This window comes from Pseudorasbora parva, chromosome 2 (genome assembly GCF_024679245.1).
Source record: "Pseudorasbora parva isolate DD20220531a chromosome 2, ASM2467924v1, whole genome shotgun sequence".
Classification (NCBI taxonomy): domain Eukaryota; kingdom Metazoa; phylum Chordata; class Actinopteri; order Cypriniformes; family Gobionidae; genus Pseudorasbora; species Pseudorasbora parva.
This window is the reverse complement of record NC_090173.1, coordinates 61,425,019-61,445,601: the sequence shown is the minus strand read 5'-3', so window position 1 is coordinate 61,445,601 and position 20,583 is coordinate 61,425,019.

Sequence of the window (20,583 nt, the reverse complement as noted above, 5' to 3'; positions counted from 1 at the left end):
ACCAGTTGTGAAAAGGCCATAACGCCGGGGACACACTGCAAGCGTGTCGTGAGCGTCTCGGCTGCGTGGCGTGTCCGTTTTTATTTTGGCTCCCATGTTAACCGGTTAGAGCTTGCATACTGCCTGCGTCGGTCCGAGCCGCTCGGAAAACGCGTGCATGCTTCAAATAGAAGATACACCTATTTTCACGCGACACACGAGCGTGTTGGAAGCGTTTCCAGGCGAAATATAATAGGAAAAGATGTTTATATGCCAATTTGACACGAATACATATTAATAAAAATGACATTTTCATGTTTGAAAGTCTGTAGGTTAACATAAATGCAGATATAGGCCTAATTGTAACAATAAAAAACAACATAATTATCGATTTTGAAATATTAAACCTGTCTATATAGAACGAAATATTCTGTAGCCTTTTGCCGTCAATACCATGGATATGGTATGGGCCGGCTACTGCCGACGTTGTCTTTGCTGTATCAATAGGCAATATATTTATATTTAACATGAAGTATAGGGCTTCCCTGTACATTAATAGCAGCAGACGCCCCGCGGATGACACGCAATAGAAACGCTACGCTCACAAGAAACGTGCGCTGCTGCGGCTGGCGCGGACTCTGAACCTATATGCTCTGAACACTGTGCGAGCCATATCTTGACAGTCGCGTTAGCTATTATGGTCTCGTGTTGTTTCCACCAGCAGAACATCTCATTGTTCCTTTTAATTAATAAAATAAATATAAAACGAAGGAGATGCCTAAAAAAGGCCCGAAGCCCGGCCCGCGTTTTAGGTATGAAGTGAAAATTGGCCCGAAGCCCGGCCCTAGGGGCGTAAAAAAGTCGGGGCCCGTCGGGCTCGGGCATAAATGCAGGGCTTTACCTGGGCATGCTCCAGTCCCAGGCACATTACACAAAGCATGAAACGAGGGCAAGGAGTAACACACTGCTTGAACTGATTCTCCAATTTTTTATATATATAGAGAGACAAACACAATAAATAGAGTGAACAATTTCATAGAGCGCTTGTGAAGACACAGAAGCTGACACTGTTTTGTTCAGGGGTGCTATATTTAGTTTCCTGGTCAATGACGTCATCCGCCCGTGACGTTCGTGCACGCCATTGGACTGATTTCACGAGTGCTTCATGACGCAATCACGCAGTGGCGTTCCCGCAGCGTTTCGACGCAGTGTTAGTTTCCCTCAATAAGGGAACACTCGGTTAACCCCAGCGGAACGGCAGAGACGGCTTAGTCAAGGCCTGTGTTTATATTGTGGCGCTTCGGATCACTACATCGCCAAGTGTTCTACACGTCCTCCTCGTCCTCTGGTGAGTGTGATCTATCCATTTAACTACAAGAGTCAACCGCTAACCACTGTTGTGAACTTCATTACTGCCCATGTCTCTTTGCCAGTCTCTGCCCTCCTCTACTCCAGTTCCGCTGGGAACTTCATCTCAGGTGCCCTCTGCCATCAGCTCAAGCTCAAGACGACTCGTACTCCATCCGTCTACCTGAGGTCCTGCAATGCCTGAGGGAGTACCAGCTCTATCTCAAAGCTGAGAAATGTTCCTTCCATAAGCCCTCAGTGCAGTTCCTTGGATACAACATCGACAGGAGTGGCATCCAGATGGATGGGGGGAAGGTGGAAGCCATCAAGACCTGGCCAACCCCCTCAACCATCAAAGAGCTCTAGATATTCCTAGGTTTCGTTAATTTCTAAAGAAGATTCATCTACAACTACAGTATCATCTCCTGTCTACTAACCCAGCTCCTGCACAGTAAGCCCAAGTCTCTGTCCTGGAACCCCGCGGCCACGAAAGTATTCAAAGATCTGAAGAGAGCCTTCACCACTGCTCCCCTCCTGGTACACCCGGATCCCACGAAGCCCTTCGTTGTTGAGGTTGACGCGACCACCACAGGAGCGGGAGCGGTGTTGTCCCAGCAGACGCCAAGTCAACTCCATCCATGTGCCGTCTTCTCCCGTAAGTTCAACCAGGCGGAGGTGAACTACGACATCGGGAACAGGGAGCTTCTTGCCATCAAGCTAGCCCAGGAAGAGTGGAAGCATTGCTTGGAGGGTTCACAGCATCCATTCCTGGCACTAACAGACCACAAGAACCTCGAGTACCTGAGAGATGCTAAACTACTCAACCCTCGCCAAGCCCGTTGGGCGCTTTTCTTCACAAGGTTTAACTTCTCTATCTTCTACTGTCCAGGATCCAAGAATGTGAAGGCAGACGCTCTCTCTCGCCTCAACACCTCTGAAGAACAGCCTGAGAAATACAAGTCAATCCTGCCTGACAAGATTTTCATGAGTCCCATAACCTGGTCTGAGGAAACTCTGCCCTCCTCCAATGTCTCCACCAACACCCCGCCGGGTTGCCCACCAGGGGTTCAGTACATCCCACGGACACGGCGCACCCCACTGATCCACTCCGCTCACACTTCATTGGGCACTGGCCACCCAGGGGTCAATGAAACCCTCTCGCTGCTACGCAATCACGTCTGGTGGCCCAAAATGGCAGCAGAATGTCAGAAGGTACATGAGAGGATGCAGGGAGCGTGCCATTTCAAAAAATCCCAGGCATCTTCTCTCTGGCAAACTCCATCCTCTGCACATTCCTATTCGCCAATGGTCACACCTAGGAGTAGATTTCATAATAAATCTCCCAGTGTCCGATGGCTACACTTGTATCCTAGTCGTTGTTGATAGATTTTCCAAGTCCTGTCATTTAATTCCCCTGAAGGGCCTCTGCCTAAGGCCATGGAAACTGCTGAATTAATTTTTAATGTGATTTTCAGATACTACGGAATTTCAGAGGATATTGTGTCGGACAGAGGGCCACAGTTAATCTCCTGGGTCTGGAAGGCCTTCCTGTCCCTCCTAGGTGTGACCGTCAGCCTCTCCTGACGGAGAGGAAGATCCAAGATATCGGCCGCTTCCTCCGTACCTTCTGCCATGGCCACCAGAACTCCTGGAACCAGTTCCTGGGTTTGGCCGAATACGCCCAGAACTCCTGGAACCAGTTCCTGGGTTTGGCCGAATACGCCCAGAACTCTCTTTGTCAAGCAACCACCGGACTCACTCCATTTCAGTGCGTACTCGGTTACTAACCCCCATCGTTCCCCTGGTCCGGGGACCCGTCGGATGTGACAGCGGTCTACTACTGGTTCCGGGAGAGCAAGAGGGTTTGGGACGAGACACCAACTCCTGCGAGCCCTGGGCAGACCTTCGACGATCCAGCAAATAAAACCTGTTTTATTCACCTTCTGTCTCCGTAGCTTCTGTACCGTAACAGTTAACACAGAGATTGTACGAATGCACATGCATATTACTTCACAATATGCAATACAAGTTTTGATGTACTGTTTATTGTGCTTCCTGATTGATTTATTGTAAACTGGGCATCAAGGAATATGCTTTGGGGAAATGTATCGGAGTAAAAGTATTAATATTATTCAGGAAATGTAGCGGTGTAAAAGTTGATGGAAATGTAAAATCTAAAGTACAGATTCTCTTAAAAATACTCAAGTAACTGAGTTTTATTTATTTGTTACATTACACCACTGAAGCACAGCTATAGTGACAGTACCGTTTCCTGCAGTGTTGTAGTTGAAGATTACTGATGTGATGTTTCCAGTGAGTACTGGAGCATTTACAGTTGCTCCCGTCTGAGCATTAATATCAACACAGACTCCAGTGTGAACGCTGCTGCTCATCTCGACTGAAACAGAGACAGAGATTAATTACATTTGCTAAATTACAATTTTAACATTTCTGATATTTGTTTCTTGATTTCTTGTGCTTCAGCTCGTCTTCTTCCAGCTCATCTAGTGTGTCATGATGCTGATCAACAGATGTCATCGCCCTTCACTGACTAGTGTTAATTTTGTTAATGAAAATATGATGAAAAATGTTAATTGACCATTTTTTCCCCCATGTCTAAGACAAGACGAAGATGAGATTATACAAACCGCCGTAAATGATAAATGTGTGACTATACACTGTATAAAAAAGTATAAAATTGTATAAAAAAAAGGACAACTCCGATGAGAAATGAACCTAGAGGTAATTTAAATAAAATTTCACCCAAAAATGAAATTTATTTAATTAATTACTCACCTTCATGTTGCTGGACACCCGTAAGACCTTCGTTCATCTTCAGAACACAAATTAAGATATTTTTGTTGAAAGCTGATGGCTGAGAAAGGCTTCAGATAGGCCTCCATTGGCATTCAGTGCATTCCCACTCACAAGACCCATAAAGGCACTAAACACATTGATACAAAGTCCATCTCACTACAGTGGCTGTACAATAATTTTACAATGCGACGAAAATAGTTATTGTACGCACAAAAATCAAAATAACAACTTTATCCACCAAGTTATTGACGTGAACTCGATAGGGGTGTAACGATTCGTTTAACAACGATTCGATTCGTATCACGATTTGAGGTTGTCGATACGATTTAAGGACGATATTCAGTGACTTGAAATCAATTCAGTAATTTTTTAGTCAAAAATTTAAATCAGTGTGACTGTTTTATTTCAACCGAATCGAATCGTTGTTAAAACGAATCGTTACACCCCTAATGCGCGCAAATATGTTGCAGATCCGATGCTCGGATACATGACCCAGAAGCGAGGAGGAGCGCCGCTATCGCGTGAGTTCACGTCCGAGACCTACACGGAAGACAATAACTTGGCAGATAAAGTCATTATTTTGATTTTTTTGCACACAAAAACTATTATTGTCGATTTGAAAAATTCTTGTACAGCCACTGCAATGAGATGGACTTTGTAACAACATTTTTAGTGCCTTTTATGGGTCTTATGAGTGGGAATGCCAATGGAGGCCTATCTGAAGCCTTTCTCAGCCATCAGCTTTCAACCTAAATATCTTCATTTGTGTTCCGAAGATGAACGAAGGTGTAACGGTTGTCTAACAACATGAGGGTGAGTAATTAATTAAATAATTTTCATTTTTGGGTGAACTAACCCTTTTTGATTGCGTAGTGTACTGTGTTTATAAAGTATCTTCTTATTAAACTGTTTGTACACTTACAAAGTTCTCAATGCTTCGGTTTGCATGTAGGGACCCTCATTATGCTGCCGTGTTAGTGTGAGGTTATTTTGAGCCTTGTTAGTGGTATTAACTAGCTATTTAATTTTACTACCCTGTGCCCCATAGACAAGCGTTATAAGCTAATCTGTTTTTAGAGATAAAATCCTTTATATTCGATTTTCATGAAAACGCATCCCACAGAACGATCTACTTGGTAACCATCTGTTAATTACACCTAGGTTCATCTCTCACCGGAGTTGTCCTTTAAGGTACAAGTGGCTGTCACTGGGGTCGTACCCTTAAGGGTACATTTTTGTACTTCTAAATCGGGGTAGGCAAGTTCAGTCCTAGAGATTTGATGTCCTCCAAAGTTTAGCTCCAACCCTTCTAAGCCACCACAGTATAAAATTCATGGCTCCCAGCATGCATTGCAGCATTAAGTATGTCACCATTGTTGAGATTCATATGCTGATTCTTGATATCGGTGTGCATCTAAACGTTCCCCCCTTAGAATGTTTTAAAAATTTAAATTCAGAACATCTGATCTGTGGCAAGAAATTATTGTTGAATATTGTTTATTATTATTTTTATTCAGTGATGAGTTTAGTCAAACATTATTCTTCATGATACATTTTGTTTATGGCTTCTTTGGTTTTCTTTTGTACACTGTAACAAAAACCAAGTCAAACTGCCCAACTTTTGATAAAACGTTTTCAATAAAACACCAGCATCTAAACCTGTTAACTAAATAAGAGCTTCTATAGATGTCTATCAGGGTTGGAGCCAAACTCTGCAGGACAACAGCTCACTAGGACTGAACTGAGGAAAACAATGGTACAATTGTACCCTAAGGACCAATTGTGTACCTTTAAAGGTACAGTTATATGTTTTGTTCCCCAAAGAACAAAATTGTACCTCCTCTGTACCTTTTTTTTTTTTTGAGAGTGTATCAACATGCAATATCATTGACTAAAATGTGTTTTTTTTTTAAATACGAAAAAACGAAAAAGTCTTTGTCGGGGGTAAAAAGCGGAGTGTTTATGCTTGTGGTTGCCAGATTTCAATCATTTAAATCCCCCAGAGCTTTAAAGTGTTAAACTGTTAAAAGAACATATATACTGTGTGTTACTTACAATTTGCAATCTAGCAACTAAATCTGCCATCAAACCTTCTCAATGATGAACTGTAATAAAAAAAAACTGTAAACAACATGGATTGCTCGACTATTTGCGATTGTGTTTGCTGAATAACTGCACTACTGCTTGATAAAAAGAGAGAGATGTCAGTTGTTTGCCAGCCTACTCATTATTCGCTAATGCGGCCACACCCATGGAGAGTGTGCAGCATTCAATGGCAAATTCTGAGGATAGACATGCGAACATAGTCAACGACTGCATCAACTCGGAAAAATGCATCAGGTTGCAAAAAAATATACGCATTTTAAATCGCAATTTTAACCAGGACAATTGCAATTAGATATTTTTCCCAAATCGTGCAGCGTTAAAAAAACAAAACTCTAGGGGGCTTTTATGTTGAAGTTTATCTGTGCATTGTTCCTGTGTCCTGTTCCTGTGGTATTTCGTAGTTCTTTGTAGTTTTTCTTAATGATTAGTGTTCCCGATTTGCCACTCCCCCTTGTTATCTGGTTAACCTTGATTCCCTTATGTATATATACCCCAGTGCTTCAGTTGTTCTGTCAGTCGTTGTTTTATATCATGGTTATTGTTATGCAGGTGTTCTCTGTTCCACCTGTTATTTTGTTCCTGGTTTTTGATCTGTATTGTTTGTCCATTATTAAATTCTCCCTGCATTTTGGATCCTATCTCCGCCGGCTTTCTGTTCTGTGACAGTAACTACATGGGTTAAGCTTAGGTTTGGGGGTAGGTTCAGGGTTAGTACTTAGTTATTACCCAGTAATTGTAATTACTTTAAGTACATAGTGTGTGCAAAGTGAACAGGACTGTAAAATAGAGATCTGGTGTTCTCACAATGTTGGGCGAAAATGTTCTTCGAACAACATTTTGAAAGATTGACAGCCGCAATACTGCTACGGCCCACAGTTCGTAAAGCACTGGCCTAAGTGTTACTGTTATGCTAATGCTGGTTTACCTGGTTTTACTGCTGTCGTCAAACATTTTTGTTGATCTGTGAGGAGAAAGAAAAGATGACTATAAAATGATAGAAATAAACAGAAGTTAAAGATAAATATTAAGTGAGATATTGCTTCATAGCATTATAAACGTGTCAACTAGATGTTTTGAAAGTCTTCTTGTAAAATAACTCTAAACTCTTGTGAAACAGGCTAACCCTGTAAGCGACAGTCATTCTAAGATGATAATTAAGAGGTTGTGTGTCAACATCCTGCATGTTCAAATCCAGAAGTTGTACTGTGACTGTTTGCATTGTAATTTGTTGTCTTTGGCTGGCAAAAGTAGTTACCTTTAAGTTTGTCCTCTAACTGTTCAGCCAGATGGTTTTCTTTCATCTTTCTCAGGATGTCAAGTGTAATCTTCAAAGCTCCATCTGGTCCATGACGCGCCACCATCTGAGCCCCTGTGTCATCGATGTTTGGCTTCGTTGGAGCAGCAGTTGTAGCAAGACCTCCATTCTTTAAATGCCATTTAAACTTATTCAGTTTTTCACTGCTTAGATCCTTCAGTGTCTCCAGAAGCTGCACTTTAATAGCCTCCATCTTATGTCACTGACTTGCTTCTGCTGGGCAAAAAAAAAGTGTCCTTTTACCACACTAGAACTACAACACTGAGAACAGAAGTTTTACAAACATGATGATGACCTTATACTAGGGGTAACCAATCCTTCTGTACAGCAAAGTTTAGATCTAACCTGAACCTGCTAATCAAGGTATTATTAGTCAAACTTGAAACCTCTAGTCTAGGCAGGTATGTTGAGGCAAGTTGAAGCTAAAATTGGCAGGGCTATTTGATATTAAGTTGATCGTAGAACAATTGCTACTATTGGTCTACCAGATTGGACACACCTTCCCAATACTGTACAGTATGTTAGTATTTAAACTAAGGTGCAAATAATATCTGACTGAAGTAAGAGGAAGGACTGATTCGTTTTATTCCCAACTTGTTTATTACAAGATACAGGTATACAGAGATGTGGTGAATGTGTATCAAATCAATAATAGTTCATTAAACAATACTCTGAATTACTGGACATTCTAACTGAAACTATGATGACCATGTATCTGCTGGTCTGTTTACTCCTTTAACTAACCCTTTACAAACAACCACGATGGCAATACAGGCCTCAAGAATGAGGACTACCGAATGGAGCCAGCTTGAAAGCTGCTTGCCACAGTTGACAGAATCAAGTGTCTTTTGCATTTTTGAAGGGGACACCGTTTAGGAAAGGGGTCAGGAATTGAGGGTTGCGGATGAAATAAAGAGATGGATTTTATGGGGGTAGAATTGTTGTGTTATTCCAAACAAACAGATTATTATACACAAATAAATGTAAAGAGATTCACAAAAATTTAATAAATTCACAAATAAATAGAATGAGATCCACAACTGTATGCAAGAGTTTCACAAAAATGAACTAGACTCACAAATAAATACAATTACATTTGTGAATAACAAAATGTTTTTATGTCACAAACACAACTCTTCCTTACGTTCATTTGTGAATCGCTTCCTCTGCATTTGTGGACTTCTTCTTGCACATTTGTAAGTCGCAGCACAGCGCATGGATTTTGAAACATTTCTAGCATCTAGACTCACACAAATCCACAAATAGGTAGACTCCACCCACCGTCTACTTAAGCCAATCAGATAATGGCAATATTGTGCTGACCAATCGTAGCTCGTTCTCGCTCCAACCAATCACGTTTTGGGCAGAGGCGTTTAAAAACATAGTTTCGAAACTCCCATAGACTAACATAGGAACTGAGGAAGCGACTAATAGCTCCAGCACTGAACCCATTCATCTCAGTGTAGGCTATCTCAAGCACACTTGCTGGCAAACTCATGAAATTACTGCATATTTAGAAATTGTATGGCATTATTGGTCGCTTAGGAATATTGATAGAAAATGTATTTTCTGAGGCACGTTAGAGTTGATGTATTTTGTTATATAATAGATTATCTAGTTACATAACATGAGCAGCACTGCATCAGCTACTTTATCCAGATACTATCTGTCATTTAAAGTCGTTTTTAGAGTCTCTGAGATCTTTCTGTCAAATGCATATCTACGAAGTATTTGCCATTCAAGGTATAACGTATTTAGCGTCTAAATATAAAAAGATGAATAAATTAGCTGCCCTGATTTTGTTTTAAACACTATTTAACCCTAGCCTAGAAATCTAGACGCACCCTAGCGGCAGCAAATCTAATCTGCCACGAGTGTAGTCTAGCAACTCTCAATACCCTTCTGAGCTATAGAAAACAAACTCTGGTCGGGCCAATCACATCGTGTTCAGAGTCGGTGTGCGGGACTTAACATATATGGAGCTAGAAATATGACAAAATGATCTGAATTTGAATTGTACAAATCTGTATTATTGACAAGTGTAATCTAACAAAATTGGATGTTATGTTGCATTTTGCATAGTACTGAGTTTGAATTTTTTTAAATGTTGAATATAGAACCTTTGAAATTGAACACATCTGAAATGTTTTTATGTCGAAATTGTATAGCCATGTATTTTCAAACAGCAGATAGTTTGTTTTGAATCAATAGACTGTAAATATTCAGTTTTTGAAAATACAGATTCAAGATTTCAGATGAAGAAGAAATTCAGATCATCAAATTCAAGATTCTAAAATTCAGAACATCAAATTCAAGATTCTAAAATTCAGAACATCAAATTCAATATTCTAAAATTCAGAACATCAAATTCAAGATTCTAAAATTCAGAACATCAAATTCAATATTCTAAAATTCAGAACATCAAATTCAATATTCTAAAATTCAGAACATCAAATTCAAGATTCTAAAATTCAGAACATCAAATTCAAGATTCTAAAATTCAGATCATCAAATTCAAGATTCTAAAACTCAGATCATCAAATTCAAGATTCTAAAACTCAGATCATTAAATTCAAGATTCTAAAACTCAGATCATCAAATTCAAGATTCTAAAACTCAGATCATCAAATTCAAGATTCTAAAACTCAGATCATCAAATTCAAGATTCTAAAACTCAGATCATCAAATTCAAGATTCTATAACTCAGATCATCAAATTCAAGATTCTAAAACTCAGATCATCAAATTCAAGATTCTATAACTCAGAACATCAAATTCAAGATTCTAAAACTCAGAACATCAAATTCAAGATTCTAAAACTCAGATCATCAAATTCATTATTCTATAATTCAGATCATCAAATTCAAGATTCTAAAACTCAGATCATCAAATTCAAGATTCTAAAACTCAGAACATCAAATTCAAGATTCTAAAACTCAGATCATCAAATTCAAGATTCTAAAACTCAGATCATCAAATTCAAGATTCTAAAACTCAGAACATCAAATTCAAGATTCTAAAACTCAGATCATCAAATTCAAGATTCTAAAACTCAGAACATCAAATTCAAGATTCTAAAACTCAGATCATCAAATTCAAGATTCTAAATCTCAGATCATCAAATTCAAGATTCTAAAACTCAGATCATCAAATTCAAGATTCTAAAACTCAGATCATCAAATTCAAGATTCTAAAACTCAGAACATCAAATTCAAGATTCTATAACTCAGAACATCAAATTCAAGATTCTAAAACTCAGAACATCAAATTCAAGATTCTAAAACTCAGATCATCAAATTCAAGATTCTAAAACTCAGAACATCAAATTCAAGATTCTAAAACTCAGAACATCAAATTCAAGATTCTAAAACTCAGATCATCAAATTCAAGATTCTAAAACTCAGAACATCAAATTCAAGATTCTAAAACTCAGATCATCAAATTCAAGATTCTAAAACTCAGATCATCAAATTCAAGATTCTAAAACTCAGATCATCAAATTCAAGATTCTAAAACTCAGAACATCAAATTCAAGATTCTAAAACTCAGATCGCAGAAATTCAGATCATACCGAAAGTAGGCCAGAGGTCATCAGGGACGAGTAAAGGATGTCAGAAAAATCCAACGGAGCACAATCTGATCATTTCATTTCCTATTTGTAATAGAATAAAGAGAAAAGATCAAACAGCCCTTTTATACTTTTTTGTTTATTTTAGATTAATGCACGGAAAAAGAGATTTCGGGTAGATTCCTCATTTTTCGTGTGGTTTACCGCAATATTAAATAAGACAGGCCGGGTGCTGATTAATATTTTATATATCAGATAAACATTTTTTTCTGTGAAACGTGTTAAGTTGCACAAAAAAGTTGCCTGATCTAGGACCTGCCCTGTACAGTTTAAGAAGCGGTAGTCTTCTACTGCTATAAGACTACTATTGAACAGACCTGGGCTGAATCTGAAATCACCCCCTATACCCTCAAATACACACCTGCAAACTGACAAGAGGTAAAAAAGGTGACACGTTTCTGAATTAAACACATTTAGGGGGCTCTCTGGGGCATTGCCTCCCAGTAGTTTTTAATATGTAAACAAAGCATTTTGGTGCACTCTGACAAGAAAATAAAGGTAAAGGTAGCATTTGCTTCAAGTAAAAAACATTTACACTGTAGCGCTGGGCATTGTCACAAGTTTCAAAATTTGATTTGATAGTGATTAACTTCCGGCCTATCAGGTAGAGGACATGGCAAATTGTATGTACTGTACAGTGGGGGGCTATTGGGGGGATTTTTGGTGGTATAAATATATTGATTCTGTAGTAATATTCTCATCAGTGTTCTATCAGCTTTTACATAGGCCTACTTAAATCTGCATATTTGTGATATTTACCCCAGGGCTTTATGTCATTTTATAAAGGCCATTTTTTAAATCTTATTAAATGTATGCATTTCATGTTAAATTCTTACATTTGATTAATAAATGTAGGGGTGACCCCGAATAGTCGAAGATTCGATGCATCGATATGCGGAGCCTGATTCGACCACCAATCTCACGGTCAAATCTTCGCGGGTGTTATGAAACGAGGATCATACCATTTTGGCAATTTGGGGGTGCTCAATATTTTAAAGACGTGTCGCGGCGCTGAGCTGAGCAACGGTGTGCGACCCCTTTAAGGGCGCTGAGCTTCGCACCGCGCCTTTAAAATTAGAACACGTTCAATGAGTGTACACACACCGGCGGCAGCATTCAGCGCCTGTCCGCGGCCACTCAGGAAGTTGTTTAAAATCCTGCAGCACCACAGAGCGCTTTCGTGCAGCTCATCTGTCAATCAATTTAAAATTGAGCTCGCGTGTGTATAATGTGCGCGTCAGGTGGCGGTGTGAGTGAGATCCTGAGGCGCGCGGGGCTGAGCTTCGCGTCCTTCACCCACTTTAGGCACAATTGGCTGAAGAACGTGCTTGTAAACGCACTCAAAGTGTTCTTTCCCTCTCTAGGCAGGTATTTTTTTAGGTTTATTTATCAAAATGTTCTTTTATATATTTGTGTGATGTTCTGTATTTCGATCGCGGCTTTAACATGTTATGAGAAAATGGTTTATTAATGTTTATCCACCACATTACCCTTTAGGCTATTTAAACCTAAATAAGAAAGCCATTGTCAGTTCGTCTGTCAGTTGGCAGGCAGTTTTGGTCGCTTTATTAAAAGTTGTTGCTGTGTGCAGTGTGTAAAGGAAAATAAAAATTGTTTACCCTTCTGCTGACAGTGTCGTGCCCCTCCCAACCCATTCACACACAGATGATTCGACTATCAGTCGACCATAGAGAGATTCGACAATTCTGATTCGATTGTCTAAATCCTTAGTCGAGGACAGCCCTAAATAAATGCAGTTATAATAGTAAGACACTGGGGCTTTTACCAATCAAATTAAGTAATCAAGCAAGTGATCGTCTTAATGAGTGAGTCATTGAGTCGTTCATTCAAATGATTCATTCAAAACGCTGAATCGTTCAGTTCAAAACACAGCGCTGAGTGTTGTTCCTTTGGAACTATTTTCGTAGTAAAATCGTAGTTGAAATAGAACAAAAAAAGTTTTTTGAGTCTAAAATGTAAGTACCTAATAATTAATTATGCTACACAATTCACGATTGCAGTGTATTTGCAATCGTGATAATGTTCAGCAAAACCGCTCCGTTTATATTGCTGCTCACTTGTTTTGATTTCTCCACGAATGTCTTTCACAAAGAGACAGGCAGCGCCAGCCTCAACACGACTTTGTTACCAGAGATACACATTATCAGTCGCTGTTTACATTGAATATAATAATAAATAAATTATTATCTGGTTATTTTAATGTTTGATTTGTCCTGTCGGGAAAGTAAAACCCTCTTTGATTTGTCCCAGAAAAAGATAAGGTGGAGCCCTTACAGAAAGCCCGGTGTTCATTCATGATTTATCTCGTGCTGTAAAGCGGAGCTGATTGGTTCATGTCGTGAGCACTGCCGTTTGCTTGATCTGAGGGCTACAGTGATCTGTAGGGGTGTAACGATTCGGTTAACAACGATTCGATTCGTATCACGATTTGAGGTTGTTGATATGATTTAAGGAGGATATTGGTTCATTTAGAGCGATATGATCCGAAACGATTCATTAACTTGAAATCAATTCAGTAACTTTTTAGCCAAAAATTTAAATCAGTGTGACTTTTATTTCAACCGAATCGAATCATAGTTAAAACGAATCGTTACACCCCTAGTGATCTGTGAATGTCACGCCATAGACTGTTAAAAAATAGGTCACGCCACATTAGAGCATTTCCCATTATTAGAATCTTGAATTTGATGATCTGAGTTTTAGAATCTTGAATTTGATGATCTGAGTTTTAGAATCTTGAATTTGATGATCTGAGTTTTAGAATCTTGAATTTGATGATCTGAGTTTTAGAATCTTGAATTTGATGATCTGAGTTTTAGAATCTTGAATTTGATGATCTGAGTTTTAGAATCTTGAATTTGATGATCTGAATTATAGAATAATGAATTTGATGATCTGAATTATAGAATAATGAATTTGATGATCTGAGTTTTAGAATCTTGAATTTGATGATCTGAGTTTTAGAATCTTGAATTTGATGATCTGAGTTTTAGAATCTTGAATTTGATGATCTGAGTTTTAGAATATTTAATTTGATGTTCTGAGTTTTAGAATCTTGAATTTGATGTTCTGAGTTATAGAATAATGAATTTGATGATCTGAGTTTTAGAATATTTAATTTGATGATCTGAGTTTTAGAATCTTGAATTTGATGTTCTGAGTTTTAGAATCTTGAATTTGATGATCTGAGTTTTAGAATCTTGAATTTGATGATCTGAGTTTTAGAATCTTGAATTTGATGATCTGAGTTTAAGAATCTTGAATTTGATGATCTGAGATTTAGAATCTTGAATTTGATGATCTGAGTTTTAGAATCTTGAATTTGATGTTCTGAGTTTTAGAATCTTGAATTTGATGATCTGAGTTTTAGAATCTTGAATTTGATGATCTGAATTATAGAATAATGAATTTGATGATCTGAGTTTTAGAATCTTGAATTTGATGATCTGAATTATAGAATAATGAATTTGATGATCTGAGTTTTAGAATCTTGAATTTGATGATCTGAGTTTTAGAATCTTGAATTTGATGTTCTGAGTTTTAGAATCTTGAATTTGATGATCTGAGTTTTAGAATCTTGAATTTGATGATCTGAGATTTAGAATCTTGAATTTGATGATCTGAGTTTTAGAATCTTGAATTTGATGTTCTGAGTTTTAGAATATTGAATTTGATGATCTGAGTTATAGAATCTTGAATTTGATGATCTGAGTTTTAGAATCTTGAATTTGATGATCTGAGTTTTAGAATCTTGAATTTGATGATCTGAGTTTTAGAATCTTGAATTTTATGATCTGAGTTTTAGAATATTTAATTTGATGTTCTGAGTTTTAGAATCTTGAATTTGATGTTCTGAGTTTTAGAATCTTGAATTTGATGATCTGAGTTTTAGAATCTTGAATTTGATGATCTGAGTTTTAGAATCTTGAATTTGATGATCTGAATTATAGAATAATGAATTTGATGATCTGAATTATAGAATAATGAATTTGATGATCTGAGTTTTAGAATCTTGAATTTGATGATCTGAGTTTTAGAATCTTGAATTTGATGATCTGAATTATAGAATAATGAATTTGATGATCTGAATTATAGAATAATGAATTTGATGATCTGAGTTTTAGAATATTTAATTTGATGTTCTGAGTTTTAGAATCTTGAATTTGATGTTCTGAGTTATAGAATAATGAATTTGATGATCTGAGTTTTAGAATATTTAATTTGATGATCTGAGTTTTAGAATCTTGAATTTGATGTTCTGAGTTTTAGAATCTTGAATTTGATGTTCTGAGTTTTAGAATCTTGAATTTGATGATCTGAATTATAGAATAATGAATTTGATGATCTGAGTTTTAGAATCTTGAATTTGATGATCTGAGTTTTAGAATCTTGAATTTGATGTTCTGAGTTTTAGAATCTTGAATTTGATGATCTGAATTATAGAATAATGAATTTGATGATCTGAGTTTTAGAATCTTGAATTTGATGATCTGAGTTTTAGAATCTTGAATTTGATGATCTGAATTATAGAATCTTGAATTTGATGATCTGAGTTTTAGAATCTTGAATTTGATGATCTGAGCTTTAGAATCTTGAATTTGATGATCTGAATTATAGAATCTTGAATTTGATGATCTGAATTATAGAATAATGAATTTGATGATCTGAGTTTTAGAATCTTGAATTTGATGATCTGAGTTTTAGAATCTTGAATTTGATGATCTGAGTTTTAGAATCTTGAATTTGATGATCTGAGTTTTAGAATCTTGAATTTATCTTGAATTTGATGTTCTGAGTTTTAGAATCTTGAATTTGATGATCTGAATTATAGAATAATGAATTTGATGATCTGAGTTTTAGAATCTTGAATTTGATGATCTGAGTTTTAGAATCTTGAATTTGATGTTCTGAGTTTTAGAATCTTGAATTTGATGATCTGAATTATAGAATAATGAATTTGATGATCTGAGTTTTAGAATCTTGAATTTGATGTTCTGAGTTTTAGAATCTTGAATTTGATGATCTGAATTATAGAATCTTGAATTTGATGATCTGAGTTTTAGAATCTTGAATTTGATGTTCTGAGTTTTAGAATCTTGAATTTGATGATCTGAATTATAGAATAATGAATTTGATGATCTGAGTTTTAGAATCTTGAATTTGATGATCTGAGTTTTAGAATCTTGAATTTGATGATCTGAGTTTTAGAATCTTGAATTTGATGATCTGAGTTTTAGAATCTTGAATTTGATGATCTGAGTTTTAGAATAATGAATTTGATGATCTGAGTTTTAGAATCTTGAATTTGATGAGCTGAGTTTTAGAATCTTGAATTTGATGATCTGAGTTTTAGAATCTTGAATTTGATGATCTGAGTTTTAGAATCTTGAATTTGATGTTCTGAGTTTTAGAATATTGAATTTGATGATCTGAGTTTTAGAATCTTGAATTTGATGATCTGAGTTTTAGAATAATGAATTTGATGATCTGAGTTTTAGAATCTTGAATTTGATGATCTGAGTTTTAGAATAATGAATTTGATGATCTGAGTTTTAGAATAATGAATTTGATGATCTGAGTTTTAGAATCTTGAATTTGATGATCTGAGTTTTAGAATAATGAATTTGATGATCTGAGTTTTAGAATCTTGAATTTGATGATCTGAGTTTTAGAATAATGAATTTGATGATCTGAGTTTTAGAATCTTGAATTTGATGATCTGAGTTTTAGAATCTTGAATTTGATGATCTGAGTTTTAGAATCTTGAATTTGATGATCTGAGTTTTAGAATCTTGAATTTGATGTTCTGAGTTTTAGAATATTGAATTTGATGATCTGAGTTTTAGAATCTTGAATTTGATGTTCTGAATTTTAGAATATTGAATTTGATGATCTGAATTTTAGAATATTGAATTTGATGTTCTGAATTTTAGAATATTGAATTTGATGATCTGAATTTCTTCTTCATCTGAAATCTTGAATCTGTATTTTCAAAAACTGAATATTTACATTCTATTAATTCAGAACAAACGATCTGCTGTTTGAAAATACATGGCTATACAATTTCGACATAAAAACATTTCAGATGTGTTCAATTTCAAAGGTTCTATATTCAACATTTAGAAAAATTAAAATTCAGTACTATTCAAATTGCAACATAATATTTAATTTTGTTAGATTACACTTGTCAATAATTCAGATTTATACAATTCAAATTCAGATCATTTTGTCATATTTCTAGCTCCATAAACATAATGACGGCAGAGTTGCGCTTGCATGCTACTAGTTAATGCAGAAGCTGGAGAACAGTGGCCTTTCGAAACAGCTTTGACCGCGACTCTGGAAGACTTTGAGTTAAGCTTTTCTCTGTGAAAAGAACAAAGAACGGCACTGAAGTCATTCTTAAAAAGGGAAGATGTGTTCTGAGTTTTGCCGACCGGATATGGCGAAAGTTTAATCTTCACATATTTACTAGCTTCAACCAGCTCCACTTCATGTTGCTCTAGTTGGTTGGTTGTAGCGCTATCCAATTGCGTGCAGAGGGAGTTTGAAAGACAACTGTTTATCCGCCTCTCGGATTGAGCCGTCAATGGTGAGTTTCCAGACCAAACATCTTGAAGTGGGTCTGGCTTGTCAGGCTAATTTAACCCCATACCTGTCAAAGATCGCAGACGGCCTCAGATTACTATAGTTCAACATACACTGCTCGTTAAACATCACACTATATTACTTAATCTGGACAAACTCAGTATCATCAGAAAGATTAAAGATTCCAGCTTCGATATTTGAACACTGTTTATGATAAATCTTTGTTGCAGTGACATTAATTTCTTAATTTATGTCAGGAGTGCATTATAAATGATCCGTTATGAATGATATTTTGAATAGATTATCACACACACATTCTCTCTGGTCTGCAGCAGCTCAACCATGTTCACACAGATTGCAAAGAACAGGTTTCAGTTTAGCTCTTAGTTCAAAAGTGCTCATATTTGGAGAAATATTGATATATTATAATATGCTTGCAAAATATTTTGTCATATAGAATACCCTTTCTATTAATTTTTCACTGAATTATTAAATCTAAAGAGCTAAAACATGCACATAGCTCTCTCTGGGTCTCCTCTTAATGATATGCGTCAGATATCAGTCATCAGGCGTTCATTTGCTCACTGAGCTGCCAATTTGCTCAATTGGCCGATTCCAAAGCTCAACACTGCCCTCTGCATGACGTGCGGCTCTTGTGTGGACACTTCCTCATCCTGGCTCTGTGAAGAACGAGCCTATTCGACATTTCTACATGTGAACTAAAAAGCTAATAAACACACGATAACTATGGAATAAGGTTTTTGTGTGATTTCGGCTATTTTATATCAATAATGGATGTTTACATTATGACTGCTAACAGGTGTAGTGATTACTCCATATAAAATGATAAATATAACATGTTTTAACATCACCATATGAATGAAATAGGCATGTGCCGATATCAATTTTTCATGTTGCAATTAATTGCAAAGCTTTTATCACAGTATACAATATTATCACGATATTGAAATAAATTGCAAAAAAAGTGTTGTCATAGCAAAAGAGCTATGACAACTTTGTAATAACTTTGTAATTTTGTAATAACAAAAATAACTGAAGTTTTAAATACAATAATACAATGCACCAAAAATATATACAGCTCTGGAAAAAATTAAGAGAAATCAATGCTAAGTAGTCTCTTAATTTTTTTCAGAGCTGTAAAAGTAAAATTTTCAAACATATTAAAGTGCAAAAAAGTTAGGCTATAAAGAATAACAGGTAACAAATTAATATAAGGTCTCATTATTTAATGCATTAACTAAGATTGAGCAATAGCCACATTCGTTACAGAAAGTATAATGTTCCCTTTCGTTCAGTCACTCCGATGTAACGTTAGTGACTGACGAATGGGGGTTTCGCCTAGAACCATATCATCTTCGCGATCTTAGAAAACGCCCAATGGCAGTGCCAATGCCATGGGCATGCGAGATTTGCATGTGTAACTCTGCCTACCCACATGGGTATATAAGGAAGTAGCTGGCATGATCCCATTATGTTTTCTGCCTCAGAGCCAAGAGCATCTCTTCACTCCGGCAAGCCTGAACGCTGAAGTCCTCTCTTCAGTCTTCCGAGACGAGCGGTTCTCCAGGGTGTTGGTGTAACGGTGCGTTCCAGCGATCTCACATTGCCTGCCTGCTGATCTGTGCAGTGATCTGCAACAGCTGTGTGTGTTTTCCCAGGGCGCTTCGGCACTCTGCAGAGCTTCCTCTCACAAAAAGAGCTTGCGTGTGGCACGTCTTTTTCAAGACGGTTTGCCCACGCACTTCCGGGTGTGGTCGATTTCTGTTGCTGTCTTTGGGACGCATTCACTGTTCGACTTGTTTGGGCCCAGCACGTTCGGACAGTGTTTGTTGATGTGCTGTGTTCCCTCTGCGGGAACATGACAATTGCGACGTTGTGGTCGAGACTCAATGATCTCTGTAAGAGAGAGAGTCCCCTCTGCCACACCCCGATCTACCATCTCCGAGAGAGGTGGTACTTTGTCTGGTAGCCAGGGTGACCTGAGGGCGGTGCTGTGGTATTAAGAACGATCATTCCGACGATCATTCCTCGGGCCACTCCCGCCCTCTCGCACATCGCTTCCAGCGAGTGTTGGACTGAAGCAGCGGGACCGTCTGCTGACGCCCCCCGTTCGTTTCGTTCACACTCCAGATAGCGACGAGAGGTCGATTGCCGCATCTCAAGGTGGGCTAGAGTCCTTTGGGGATGACGATTTGGCTATGCTCCGCCTCCGGGTGTGGTAGCACTGTCGAATCTGACCTAGAGTTGACAGCCATGTTATCTCGGGCAGCCGCGAGCCTCGGGCTGGTGTGGAACTCCGCCCTGTCACGAGTGCTCGCGGTTGGGGCGATTGGTTTTTGGAGGTGGCACCCGACAGCTGCCGGCCCCGCCCCCAATGCCATTTCTCTCCCGAGATGCATGAGGAGTGCACGTGGTCCGTGAGATCTCCGGGTCTTCCCGCGACCGTTCGGTAGCCTCCTCCGCCTTCTCTGCCCTCGAGGGGTCGCGGCCTAAGGGTACACTGGGGTCCCTCCCCCTCAGTCAGATGCTTTGTTGCGCACTACGGTGTCCACTGAGTGCTTTGACTTGACGCGGTGAGGCTATCCTAAGCGCCCTCCCAAGCCTGTTGGCTCGTCTACTTCGGTGGCGTAGTCCAGCAGTGCTACGGTGTAAGCTGCCGCCCCGATGCGTATGCACGAGGACAGAGCTGATTCAGGGCTTACGAGCTGCGGGCCGCCATTGATCCCGCCCAAGGCGGCGTAGGTGACCACACACCCCCTGGG